Genomic DNA, 12,493 nt, shown 5'->3' with positions numbered 1-12,493 from the left:
ACAGATGATGTGTTTGCAAAGTCATCAACACTGTTTCCAAATATTTTAGGTGTTGAGCACGATTGGAACTATAGACAAGGATATCGTCGAAGAAAACCAGAACAAAGCGACGCAAAGCATACTGAAAAATGGAATTCATCAGTGCCTGAAACATTGTCGGGGCATTCGACAGTCCAAACGGCATAACCAACCATTGGTAATGACCGTGATGAGTCTGAAAGGCTGTCTTGAAGTGATCATCAGGATGAATAAGTATCTGATGGTACCCTAAGAGAAGATCAAGCTTTGAGAAGAACTGACATCCATGAAGCTCATCCAACAGTTCATCGATAGTTGGAATAGGAAATGAATCCTTAACTATAATGGCATTCAAAGCTCGATAATTAGTACAAAACCTCCGGGTGCTGTCTTTCTTTTTCACTAACAACATAGGGGAAGAAAAGGGAGATGTACTGGGCTCAATCAAACCATCATGTGGCATTTGGTTCACCATCTTCTCTATCTCTAATTTATGACTATGTGGGTATCGATATGGACAGACTTTAACTGGTTGTGCTTACGGCATCAATGGAATGCGATGGTCATAGACTCAGGATTGTGGTAAGCCTTCAGGTGCTGAAAAAATGTGTTGAAACTGTAACAAAAGATGTTTTAAATCTGCAGGCATTGTAGCAGGCAATTGAAATCCTAAATTGGTTGACTTACTGGAGACGTCACTTGGCAAAAGAGGCAATTTCACTGCTGGCACAGAAGACATAAACAAGGCAAAACAACAATCAATTGCATGGGTAGACTAAAGTCTTGTAAGGTGGTGAAGAGATATATCAACTGGTCACGGCCTGGATATACCGGACAAAGTAATAAAGGATCCATTAAGATAGAATTATATCTGTAGTTTATTGTAATTAGTCATGTGAGGACCCAAAGAAGCAAGCCAAGAAACTCCCAGGATAATATCTTAATAGGAAGAACATAAGCATCAAAAGATAAGGAGTGGTTCTGCACCATAACTGAAATATCCTTGACCAATCCTTCCACTTTAAGAGTATTGACATTTCCAACAAGTACATAAATAACAGGAGTCTGAATAATATCTAGATGTAAAAACTTGGCCACTCTTGGTTGAACAAAATTGTCATCACTACCACTGTCAAACAAGATATAAACTGGTTTACCATTAACAGTCCCTTGAAATCACATGGTACCTGAAGACATGCATGTATCCAATGCATTTAGGGACATGCTATGAAATTGCTGTTGTACCTCAGTAACAGGGTCAGGATCTGGATCCAAAAGATAACCTGCAGTATCACCCTCATCTTGAGAATCATTCCATTGTAACAACAATAATCGTCAATCAACTCATCAGTGGTGTCAAGAAAATACGAAGTATCATCAAAATCAAGAGAATATCGCATGGCCTCGGCAAGGCAATAGGTCAGCTTGTCATCTCCAACTCTTAATGTCAATTCCCCACCGTCCAGTCAATGAGAGCTTTGGAAGTGTGCAAGAATTGCCTCCCAAGTATCAATGGAACCTCGACATCCTCATTAACATCTAGCACCACAAAGTCCGCAGGAAAGATGTACTTATCAACTTTCACAAGTACATCCTCGATGATGCCCCTCGGATGTCTAACTAATCGATCAGCCATTGCAAGTGTCATCCGAGTGGGCCTAGGCTCTCCCAAGCCTATATTCTGGAAGAATGTATAAAGCATGACATTGATGCTAGCCCCTGAATCTACCAATGTCTTTTCTTCACCCAAGTTACCAATGTTGCATGGAATGATGAAGCTACTGGGGTCCTTCTTCTTGTTCGGCATATTCTTTTGCAACACCGCCGAACATGAAGCATCTAAAATCACATATGCATTCTCCTCCAACTTCCTCTTGTTGGTCAAAAGGCCTTTGAGAAACTTAGCATAGCGAGGCATTTGAGACAACGCCTCCACAAATGGGATGTTAATGTGCAACTGTTTGAATATACCCAAAAACTTCTTCTATTGCTCATCACTTTAGTCATTCTTCAATCTTGAAGAGTAAGGGATTCTTGGCTTGTAAGGTGGGGGTGACACCTCCTTCTCTTTAGCTCTTTTCTTAACCTCCACTTCCTTGGGTGACTCAACCATTGTCTTCTCATTGGGGAGTTTGCTCTCAACTTTACGACCACTCCTTAAAGTGATCGACTTCACATGCTCTCTTGTGGATTTGTCTTCGTGTTACTAGGCAAACTTCCTTGAGGTCTTTCTGAAAGTGACTTCGCAATTTTTCCCACTTGGTTCTCCAATTATGCAATGATGCGGTGTTGTTGCGAAGTGTGGCTTCAACCGACTAAAATCTTATATCCGAAGATTGAATGAACTTGGTCAAAGCCTTTTCTAAATCAGTCATCTGGTTTTTCAACCCTGAAACTCTGTTCTCCATGTTCGGGGCTTCTTCTTGTTGTTGTTGGAAACACGGCGGTGCTATAGCCTTATGTTATCCTTGATTACTTCAAGAAAGGTTTGGGTGGCTCCTCCACCCCGGATTATAGGTATTGCTATACGGATTTCCTTGATCTCTTATTGTATTACCCACAAAATCCACCTGTTCCACTGAATTTGTACCACCAATAGCAATTGGGCAATCAGATGAAGTATGTCCTCTTCCACACCCAGTGCAACTCATCACTGTCGCTAATCTAGGAGAAATTAGAGTGTCTAACTTCTTGCTCAAGAACTTAATCTGGGCTACCAATGGTGTAACTACATCAATCTCATAAAGTCCAGCTACTCTCTTCTTCTCTCGTGTATTCCATTGATAACTGTTCATAGCCATCTCTTCAATAAGTTGTCAGGCTTCTTCGGGGTTTTACTACCTAAGGTACCTCCTGCTGCAACATCAAGTAATTGCTTCGTGCTTGGGTTCAAACCATTGTAGAAAGTTTGGATAATCATCCACTCGGGGAACCCATGTTGAGGACATTTCCGTAGAAGATCCTTGAACCTATCCCATGTCTCAAAAAGAGACTCCAACTCCGTTTGCACAAAAGAGGATATTTCATTCCTGAGCTTTGCAGATTTTTCAGGAGGGAAATATTGGGCAAGAAAAGCTTCTACCATCTTCTTCCAAGTAGTGATCGATGCTCTAGGTAATGAATGTAATCATTGCTTTGCTCTCCCCCTCAAGGAAAATGGGAAGGCCCTCAACTTGATAGCATCATCCGTAACTCCATTAATCTTGAGCATGTCGCACATATCTAAGAAATTCTCGATGTAGTTGTTCAGATCCTCGTCGGCCAAACCATTAAACTGTGCTAACTGCTGTAACATCTGGATGAAGCCTGGCTAAAGCTCAAAATTTTGTGCCGTAATTGGTGGCCTCACAATACTATACTGCATGCCAAGAACTGCGGGTCTTGCGTAATCTGAGAGTGTCCTCTTCTGCTCATGTTGGTCTGCCATATTGTCAGACCCTTCAACTTCTATCTCAGCTTGATTTGTCTGTTCTTGTACAGTTTCCTTTCCCCGTCTATGAGTTCTTCTTCTAATTTCTGGATCACCTTCAACTAATGTTGAAAGGTTGCCCCGGGTCATAACCTGGAGCTGCAATCAAAAAAAGAAAGAAAAAAACAAATCAGAACGATGGAAGAATAAGAAAGTATGAAATAGAATAAGTGATGAATAGCTAAGATAGCAAAGTGAAAATGCTTCCAAAACGCAAATTCCCCGGCAACGGCGCCAAAAACTTGACACACCCCTTGCGTGTGTGTACCCCAAGTCCATGGATCGTCGAAGTAATTAAATACCCCTGGTGAGTGGGTAGTCAAATCTATAGGGAATAGTTACTCAGAAACACAGGTATTACTACTTAACTATAGTGAAAACCAAGTGTGATGTTGATTCAAAGTATTAATGCAAATAAAAGTAAAGAGAAAAGAGAACAAGCAAGAAGAGGAAGGAGAGGTAATCGATGATAAAATGGGGTACTCAACCAATGCTCACCTTAGGACTATTGTTTCAAGTGCAAGACTAATATTATGCCTCATAATTGAAGTTTAATAAATCATGGCAATCCAAAGACACGCGGTCCCAAACCTAAGGTCAACTGTGACTAGCCCTCTACACTATGCCCGGCATAAAAAAGTACTCTCAACACCTCACATTGTGTGGGACTGCTGATTAGTGCTTGTGTATAAGTGATACGAAATATACTTTTCTTACATTGAGTATTACTTTAATCAGATTTTACGGCTCATTCGTGTGTATTTGTGTTCTTTTGTACATTTGGGGTTGTGGAGACAAGTTTGGAAGAAAAAGAAGCAAAAGTAGATCGCGTACACAATTGTTGAACAAGTTCTTAGATTGAACAAGAGCGAAGACACAAGTTGTGCTAAAGGACACGTGGGTGTGTGCCAACCTCCATTGTGCAATATTGTTAAGAGATTTGTCAATGAAGTTTCATTGAAGACACAACATGATCTACCGCATGAATGTGTGCCCATTCATGTGGCCTCAATGAAAAGAGGAAATTCGGGAGCATTTCGACGAAGTTCTGCAGCAATTTCCTGTAGCAAAACACTGTAGAAAAATCAATATAGCAGTTATTGTTCACAGCGCGCAAGAAATGAAGACCTAAAAATCTACATGGCCATGTGGAAATTCCACACGCCCGTGTAGATGCCCGATTCCAGCCCTATAAATACCGCTTTGAGAGTTTCCTTTGGGGAGTTTCTTCCTATCTTTTACCCATCTTCTGGGGAGAGCGCGGCTAAGATTTGGAGAGGCTTTTACTTGGCTTTAGAAGTGGTTCTATGGCATTCGGCATCAAGTTCCTTTGGAGGAGAACTATTGGGGGAGTTTTCGTCGGCATCGATTCGGCGAGATGTGCCCTAGGTTTGATAAGGGAACCTTTGGAGAAGACGAGGCAACTCTGCAAGACCATCGATGCAGACTACAAGGGGCTTTTATCTATAGATTGCTTGCATTTATTTTCGATTTCATTATTAATTGTGTATTGCTCCGTAGAGAGCTAAACCCCTAGTGGGACCTTGGACTTGTAAACCCCAGGATGATTTTGTTTCGTTGACTCTTATTATGCTTCTTTAATTGATGTTTTAATTGAGTTTCAACCTTGAATGCTTGTTGAATTGATTTTCCCTTAGAGTGACACTAGGGCTGAGAATCTATCTTGGCAACCCTTGTGAATGAGTGATACTTCATTAAGGTTAGACAAAGCAAGGTTGAAGAGGGTCGAGAGGGTGAATCGAGATGTAGCAGAATATCCCCTTTCCCTTTTGATGTGATTTATCCTACATCCACGTTCCAAGAGTTTTTTGCGGTCATGATAGAGTGAAGTGCTAAGAGACAAACTCCACTGGGGCTTAGTTGCGCGAGCAACAGAGTGAAGTGTTGAAGTAATCCTTAGTGCTGGGGCTTAATCAAGACTAGGGGTCTTTCGCCTTAACCAAAAGGTTAGATCTATATTATTGAATTGGGTTTACTTGGAATCCCTAGAGCTTCAAGAAACCCTACACAATGTAAGGCATCGAGAGTATTTCTTTCCGCCAGGGCATAGTGTAAGGGTTAGTCATGGTTGAGCTTAGATTTGGGACTGTGTGTCTTTGGATTTCCATGACTCATTAAACTTCAATTAGGAGACATAATGATTAGTCTTACACTTGAAACAATAGTCCTAGAGTGAGCAATGGCCGGGTACCCCATCTTCCCATCGATTACCTCTCCTTATTCCTATTGCTCTCTTTTTTTCTTTATTTTTTTTTTATTCGCATTGATATTATTCACTCAAATCACAAATTGGTTCACTCTATAGCTAAATAGCATTACTACTTGCTTCTTAACAACTATTCCTTGTGGATACGACTACCCACTCACCGGGGTACTTAATTACTTCGGCAATCCTTGAACTTGCGGTATGCACATGCAAGGGCTGTGTGAAGCTTTTGGCACCGTTGTCAGGGAATAGGCATTTTGGAAGCAATTGCACTTTGCTATCTTAGCTATTCATCACTTGTTCTATTTCACACTTTCTTATTTTTCCATCATTCTGATTTGTTTTTCTTTCTTTCTTTGATTGCGACTCCAAGTTATGACCCGAGGCAATCCTTCGACATTGGTTGAAGGTGATCCAGAAATTGGAAGAAGAACTCATAAACGGGGAAAGGAACCTGTACAAGAATAGACAAATCAAGCTGAAATAAAAGTTGAAGGGTCTGATAATATGACAACAACATGAGCAGCAGAGGTCACTCTCAGATTATGCAAGACCCGCAGTTCTTGGCACACAATTTAGCATTGTGAGGCTACCGATTATAGCTTAGAGTTTTGAGCTCAAGCCAGGCTTCATCCAGATGTTATGGCAGTTGGCACAGTTTAATGGTTTGGCCGATGAGGATCCGAACAACCACATCGAGAAATTCTTAGAAGTGTGCGACATGCTCAAGATTAATGGAGTTATGGATGATGCCATCAAGTTGAGGGCCTTCCCATTTTCCTTGAAAGGGAGAGCAAAGCAATGGTTACATTCATTACCTGTAGCATCGATCACTACTTGGAAGGAGATGGTAGAAGCTTTCCTTTCCCGATACTTTCCTCCTGGAAAATCTGCGAAGCTTAAGAATGAAATATCCTCTTTTATGCAAATGAAATTGGAGTCTCTTTTTGAGACATGGGATAAGTTTAAAGATCTCCTGCGGAAATGTCCTCAACATGGGTTCCCCGAGTGGGTGATTATCCAAACTTTCTATAATGGTTTGAACCCAAGCACGAAGCAATTACTTAATGTTGCATCTCTATCATTCATGATTTATTTGCTTGAGGACAAGCAAACACTTAGGTGTGAGGATATTTTGATAAATACCTAAATGTACTTAGTTTATAGTACATTTTTTATACACTTAGCATGTACATTTCTTATGGCATGATGAAGCCATGGGGAACTCGAGGACATGATTTGGGCGAAAAGAAGTAAATTTGGATACCCAATACCGTGGTATTTACTGTAGCACAATGCAAGAGTCCTTGCATCCTGCACAAAAGAACATTAAAATTATCGGCCTAGTTTATGTGGCTTGCATACTACCCGCATGGCACCTATATGGCTCTGGCAGTTCCAAGTTTGCTTTCCATATGGGCCTCATACGACCCCATGCGGTCCACATGGCCTGGTGGGCATAAAAAAGGAAATCTAGGGCTAAAAAAGAAGCTTTTTTGTCACCGAATAAGAAGGGAAGAGCTCGGAGAAATCATGCATTTTGGAGGTGATTTCTTGGGTCCTTAGGGCTTGAAGACTTGAAACTTCAAGAGGGAAACATCATTCAGAATGATCCTCAGCTAGAACCACGCCAACGACCTTTGAAGGCTCAAATCTTGCCAAGGAGAGTTCAAAGGGCTCAAGAGGAGAATCCCTATGCATCATCATCATCATCACTAGAGAAGGGAGTTTTTGATAAGTGCTTGTGTATTAGTAATACAAGGTATTCTTTTCTTACATTGAGCATCACTTGTATCAGATTTTATTGCTTATGCATGTGTATTTATGTTCTTTTGTGTATTTAGGGTGGTGGAGACAATTTTGGAAGAAAGGAAGCAAAAGTAGATCGTGGATGCATTTGTTGATGAAATTCTTAGATTGAACAAACATGAAGACATAAGTCGTGCTCAAAGATATATGGGTGTGTGCAAAGCTCCCTTGTGCTCAAGCGAATACTCAAAGTGGAGGGACACAAAGGCAGTCACACTCATGTGTTCTGACTTGTGCAATACTAGCAAGAGATTCGTCAATGTGGTTTTAATGAAGACACGACGCGTTCTACCACATGAATGTGTGCCCATTCATGTGACCTCGATAAAAATAGTAGAATCGGGAACATTTTGGCAAAGTACTGTAGCAGTTACTGTTCACAGCTCGCAGGAAACAAGTTCTAGAAATCCACACGGCAGTGTGGAAATTCCACAAACCCGTGTGGATGCCCGATTCCAGCCCCTATAAATACCGCAATTTGAGACCTTTTTAAGGGATCTTTTCCCCATCTTTTGCCCATCTTTGGAGGCGCTCACGGCTAGGGTTTGGAGAGGCTTTGGCTAGGTTTTGGGAGTGGTTCTACGGCCTTTGACATCTCATTCCTTTGGAGAGGAGTTATTGAGGGAGCTTTTGTTGGCATCAATTCAGCGAGGTGTGTCCTGGGCTTGACAAGAGAACCTTTTGAGAAGACGAGGCGGCTCCGCAAGACCATCGATACCGACTACAAGGGTGTTTTACTTACGAATTGCATGCTTTTACATTCGATTTCATTGTTTATTGTATATTGCTTCATGGAGAGCTAAACCCCTAGTGGGTGCTTGTTGTATTGATTTTCCCTTAGAGTGACACTAGGGTTGAGAATCTATCTTGGTAATCCTTGTGGATGAATGATACACCATGAGGGTTAGATAATACAAGGTTAGAGAGTATCGAGAGGGTGAGACGAGAGGTAGCGGTACGTCTCCTTCCCTTCCGATTTTATTTATCCTACCTCCATATTCCAAGAGTTTTTTGTGATCATGATAAAGTGAAGTGCTAAGAGACAAACTCTAATGGGGCTTAGTTGCGTAAGCAACAGAGTGAAGCGTTGAACTAATCCTTAGTGCTAGGGCTTAATTGTGACTAGAGGTCTTTCACCTGTACCAAAAGGTTAGATCTGTACTATAGAATAGGGTATATCACTTGAAGTCACAAATTTCAAAATTCTAGGAAAAATAGACACCTAACACTATGACATATCCGAAATTCACACAACTTAGATCACTACACAATTTATAACAATCAATTGAATGTCCAACTATTTCTGCAGGATTGTAATTCAGACATATCCTTTTCAAATATGAATATCTCTCAATAAAAATTTTCAAAATCAATAATATTTTATGTGCAGTCAGATAACTCAGTAGTGCATCACTTTCTTATTTTATGCTATACCAGATACAACATCTAAGACATGAGAAACACCAAACAAATTTCAGATTCTGCACAGTAATATCATTGGGTACAACTACACTAATAATGCTATAACTTTTAAACGACTCATCCAAAGAATCTAAATTTTTACAGGTATCTAGAAAACATCAAACTCTATAACTTTGTTATGTTACTCTTCTCCAAATTTCATGTACAAGACCATTAAATTTTTTAAGCAATCTTTATGTTTTCTGCAGAAATATTATTGAGCACACCTATAGAAATATGATCATATCTCACAATTTACATGGTTAACAATTCTGAAATTTTGCAAAGTCAAAGATAAAATAGGCCTCTATAACTTTCTTATATAAATATAAATCTAAATCAGAACTAACAACTATAAAATTAATCAAAACCGGCTCAAGGTCTGAACAGAGATCCTGTCCGTGCCACCTACATCTAAAAATTTATAATTTATAGAATACTACTCCAAAAATTTTGAAATTTGTCAGAAAGCTAAACAAGATCTCGATCTACAATTTTTCTATTATGGTCCCTTCCATATTCTGTCTCCAGATCTTCCAAATAAATTAGGGATCTCTACTATGCTATTAGGAATTTTCAGAATTTTATCCTCAAATTAAAATCAAATGAATTCTCACCGAACCCTAACCCTAACTAGTAGTACGTCACATACAAGCATAAGAAAGAGCAAAAACAAAAATAACTCAGAATCTTACCTCAAAAATAACTGTTATAACCAGGGTTTACTATAGATTGTTTTAGCCCATTGCTATAGATTTTCAGCCCAATACTGTAGCAGTCTGATCCTGTAGCAAACCGGTTCTGTAACAGACTGGTTCTGTAGCGACATGTTTCTGTAGAAGCCTGGTTTGATAACAGCCGTTACTGTAGCAACCCGTTGCTGTAGCAGCACGCTTTTCTCTAAAACCTATCTTCTTCTTTTCTTCTCCTTCTTCTTCCCTACTTGGCCGAACCCTTCCCTCTTCCTAAATTCTTTTCCGGCGAGATTTTCCGGCGAGATTCTTGTCCTCTTCCTTCCTTCCTCACTCTTGAACTTGGTAAGCTTGGATTTATAGTTTCATACCGTATTTATTCTTGTATTTTCCTTGTTTTAGTTTTTTTTTAAAACCTAGAATTTCTCCATGGATTTGCATGTTTGTAGGCTTAAATTGAAGCCATTGATTTGTTGTTCATGTTTGAGGATGCTTGTGGTGAAATTTCTTGAATTGGTGTTGTAAATTTGGAGGAAATCTTAGTTTTAAGGTCGGTTTTACTGTAGCAATTCCGAGGTTACTGTAGCACCAAAGCAATCTTTAGTTGTTTCTTTGATTTCTTTGGATTAAATTGAAGCTAAAACCCCTAGAAACTCATTGGGAACCTTTAAACCTAGTTTTGAGCCAACCCTAGGATCGAATTAGGGTTGTTTGTTAGAAAACTTAGGGTTTTTCTTGTTTGTTTCGTTTTTGCTAATTTTTGTTGTGATTTGTCATGCTTTGGCAAGGAGAAGAAGTCTTGGATCGAGGCAAAGGCTTAGCCGAGGAGTAGCTTGCGAGGAAGACAAATTGCCTTTTCGGTGAGTGGAATTATTTAGCATAGCTTTATTAGAAGAATGCCAATAGCTATATATATATATATGCATATCATGTTTTAAGTAAGTTTTATTGATTTATACTTGTTTGGTATTTTGGTGAATGATAGTTTTTACTCGAGAAAAATCTTGGATGTCTCGTTTGGCATTTGAATTGTTATCGTGGGAATTGTGATTAATATACATATTCATGAGTTCGTGAAATCTTTATTTAGTATAAAAACTTGAGAATTGTTGTGGAAACCTTTGTTTTTTTGTGAAATGTTAGGCTTGGAACAAATTTTGAATTGTTGAGAGGTAAGGATTTCCATGTTGTTGCTTGTGTTGGGACTTGCAAATTATTTTTTTTTGTGTTAAAAGTTTGGGCTTTGCTTATGTGTTTATCTTGTCCTCGTGCAAATGGCCGAGGTATTCTTGATTTATGATTATGACTGGATATTGTACTCCGAGTGGAGTTGTATTTTATTGTGGTGATTGTTTTGGTGATATCCTCATCGCAGAGGGCGGTCTTCACGGCCAGCCTATTGAGGTGGCGTGTTGACCGGCTGATTACTACGAGGGCCAGTTCATGTGGGAGTGTAGAGCCCTGACTGGATATTCATCGGGTAGCCGGAGTCACAAACCGGTGAACTGATGGGTCAACGTCAAGGGCATGAGTACCTTGGCGGCTCTGAACCTAGCCATGGCCACGGCGAAAGTTTAGAGAGTTTTCTAGACCATGCTATGTTGGGTGAGTGTTGGGTATTATGTTTATTTCAAAAACCATGTTTCATAATTTTTGTGTTGAAAACCCTAGTTGGGGTAAAAAAAGGGTTTTCTTGGTATTATTATGTTGTTTTACTTCTTTCAAAGACTTCTATTATGTATGTTAATGTTTCTAAACTTGTATTACTTTGGTAAAGCATTTATTTTGATGATTCATTATTATTATTTTTTTGTCATGGTGTATTTTTTTCCTGCTAAGGTTGTGCTAACCTCCCTCACCGAGTAACTTTAGTTACTCATCCCTCTTTTTTTCTCCCATCATTGCGTGTAGTAGGTGTGACTGTGTGGCGACAGATCGGGCATTTGCTTCGTCTCTATCCCCTATTGTATTTTTCTTCGGCTCATGTATGTTATTATTGTCATGGAACATGTTATAAGACCCTATGGATCCACTAGTGTGTAGAAAACCTTGTTGCATGGTTTAGTATTTAAATACTCTTAAACTTCTGTGTATTACCATTTCCTACTATTGTTAGGGTGTTCCCCTGTGTATTTTGTGAACCTCTATATTTTCTGTATCCTACTGTTGTTGTTGTTGTTGTTGTTGTTATTGTCGTTGTGTAACATTGTTTCTTTCTCGCTCTATATCTCGCGATATGTATATTGTTGAATTCGTGTGTGTTGATTAGCCTTGCGGCATCCCCGAGGGTTGAGTGACGGGGTATCCCTCCTCGGGATTGCTGCGGCGATTGTCGCGTCCCGTGGGCCCGCGGGTCAGGGCGTGACAATTTTATTGCTATCAGAGCTATTGGTTTAGACTAATAGCTGTATCTTTTTCTTGTCTTTGATTGTCTTCTGTAGTAACTAGTGGATCCAGTTAGAGTTGAGCACGTAGCATTATTGCATATAGGAATTGATTTTTGAAAGTTCTTTTTGGTGTCTTTTTTTCGCTCATTGAAAAATGCCAAGATCAACGCCTGCCAAGACACGCAGCTGGGAGCGGTTGCTCCTGCTGTTGATCCTACTACTGCACCGTCTAGAGGTGGACGGCGTGGAGTGCCATCTCCACCGTCCTCTCCTTCGCCGCCCTAGGCAGGGAGGCCAATTCTAGGCATGCACCGCCGTAGCGGGCGTCGATGCATGCTCCTAGAGTACTCGAGCCTCGCGCCCCTGCACCCCAGTGCCCGAGTTAACTCCGTCCCCGGAGGCGATCGCAGGCCTTAAGAGCCTATTGGGA

General features: G+C 40.2%; 2 non-coding genes across 2 annotated transcripts; one reads left to right on the top strand and one right to left on the bottom strand.

Annotated features, from left to right (window-relative positions):
- Positions 1–2,948: 2,948 nt before the first annotated feature.
- On the top strand, positions 2,949–3,055 carry LOC120250758. Its single transcript, XR_005533097.1, has one exon. It is a non-coding gene; the product is annotated as a small nucleolar RNA R71 (small nucleolar RNA).
- Positions 3,056–6,609: 3,554 nt separating this feature from the next.
- On the bottom strand, positions 6,610–6,716 carry LOC120250746. The gene has a single exon (XR_005533085.1). It is a non-coding gene; the product is annotated as a small nucleolar RNA R71 (small nucleolar RNA).
- Positions 6,717–12,493: the final 5,777 nt, after the last annotated feature.

This window comes from Dioscorea cayenensis, chromosome 19 (assembly GCF_009730915.1).
Source record: "Dioscorea cayenensis subsp. rotundata cultivar TDr96_F1 chromosome 19, TDr96_F1_v2_PseudoChromosome.rev07_lg8_w22 25.fasta, whole genome shotgun sequence".
NCBI lineage: Eukaryota > Viridiplantae > Streptophyta > Magnoliopsida > Dioscoreales > Dioscoreaceae > Dioscorea > Dioscorea cayenensis.
Note: the sequence above shows the minus strand (reverse complement) of the source record. Positions and strands in the feature narration are given on the sequence as shown.